Below are 1,909 nucleotides of genomic sequence, written 5' to 3'. Positions count from 1 at the left end.
AAAAAAAAAAAAAACAGGCACCTTTAATTTTGTTACTAAGATTAAGCATGTTTTCATTTATAGTTTATCTGCTCTTTTCCTTTTCTACCTTTTTCCACTAGTTTACCTTTCATTTTTTCCATTAACTTTCAAGAGCTATCTATCTTTTGTGAATATTACACATTTTCTTTGTAATGTGTATGGCAAATACTTTCCCCAGTTTATCATCTGTCTTTCAATTTCATTCATGGTGACTCTTTTGATAAAATATTTAACATTTTTATGGTTTTAAATTTGCCACTGTTTTTCTTTTCATGTTTTGCAAAGGACAGCTTTCTTCTGCCCAAGATCATAAGAAGATTCTCCCATGTCTTAATACTTCTATAGGTTTATTTGTTATGTTTACTTCTTTAACCATTGAGAATTTCTTTATACACGAGATGAAAAGTAGAGGGTTTAAATGAATTATTTTCCTAAAAGCATTTATTTATTAGTTTATGTTTTCCCCTCTATTTGAAATGCCATCTTTATCATTATTTTAATCACTATGGATCCAAGTCTTCAGTTTTTTTTTTAATAGTTTGGTTATTCTTATACATTTTCTCTTCCATGTGAAATTTAGGTTTAGCTTGTGCATAAAACTGTATGTTTGCATTTTGATTTGGGATTGCACTGAATTGATAGGTTAATTTAATGAGAATGGACATAATTTTTTAAAAAACTTTAATTTTTTAAAAAACTTTTTATTGTGATTTGTGTGAAAGTTTACAGAGTAAATTGGTTTTCCATTCAATAATCATACACATGTTGATTTGTGACACTGATTGCAATACCCATAATGTAATAGCACTCTTCTCATTTCCTCCCTGTGTTTAACCATTTCCTTTCATTCATCTTTCCTACCCCTTCCTGCCTTCTGAGCTTTATCTCTGGAACACTGCTGCCCTTTTGATCTTGTATGATTGGTTGTTCTAAGGAGTGCCTACCTCCTTTGTGTTACTGTTCACCTTATGTTGTTGTTGTTGTTATGTGCCATCGAGTCAGACCTGACTCATAGCGACCCCTCCTTGGGTTTCCGAGGCAGTATCACTACGGAAGTAGGATTGCCCTGTCTAATGTTTGACTGAAAGTTGAGCTACAGCAGGGTGGGGTGGGGTGAGTCTGGTTCCAGGCTTAAAGGGTATCAAAATAAGCCTGGTCTTTATTATTATTATTTGGAGTTATGTTCCACATTTTCCTCCCACTCTATCCAGGACTTCCAACTGTGATCCTTTTCAGAGTGGTCAGCAGTTGTGTCAAGTACCATCTAGTTCTTCTAGTCTCAGGGTCATGAAGGCTGGGATTTGCATGGTCCATTCATCCTCTGGACTAATTCTTTCCTTTGATTTTTGTACCTTTGATTTTCTTCACTCTTCCTTGCTCCAGACAGGAAGATACCAATAATTGTACTTAGATGACCATGCACAAGCCTTTAAGACTCCAGTTGCTACTCACCAAAGTAGATGTAGAACATTGGCTTTGTGGACTATGAAATGCCAGTTGATCTTGATGTCCCCCCAGGACTAGGGTCTTGAGCCTCCAGACCCAATAACTCATTCTCTCAAGTTGTTTGGTTATGTTTAAGAAGGTTCCATAACTTTGCCCCCTACATGCTCTATTATGTTCATCAATATATGTGCAGCACATATAAATACATATGTAGAAATATCCTCTGTCAAGCCTATATATTTTCATAGATATAGTCCCATTCACCTTTCCACATCTGTTAAGTTTACAAATATATGTATGCATCAATTCATAGATTAGAGTTATTACTGTTACTGCAGGATTGTGTATGCAATATCATTTACCTTTGTTGTCTTTAACTCTTATGCTCCTCCCAGTGTCTTCCTTTGCCTTGATCATTTTGTGCTGGCCTCCCTCTTATTAT

The 1,909-nt window shown here is 35.2% G+C and overlaps 1 protein-coding gene across 1 annotated transcript in view; it reads right to left on the bottom strand.

Moving 5' to 3' along the window:
* PHKA1 (phosphorylase kinase regulatory subunit alpha 1) overlaps positions 1 to 1,909 on the bottom strand; it is a 414,257-nt gene that overhangs the window by 125,479 nt on the left and 286,869 nt on the right. The window lies entirely within an intron of this gene.

Source organism: Orycteropus afer, unplaced genomic scaffold (assembly GCF_000298275.1).
Source record: "Orycteropus afer afer isolate SDZICR_OR568_19922 unplaced genomic scaffold, OryAfe1.0 scaffold00926, whole genome shotgun sequence".
NCBI lineage: Eukaryota > Metazoa > Chordata > Mammalia > Tubulidentata > Orycteropodidae > Orycteropus > Orycteropus afer.
The sequence above is the reverse complement of the archived record's forward strand: the minus strand, read 5'-3'. Positions and strand labels throughout refer to the sequence as shown.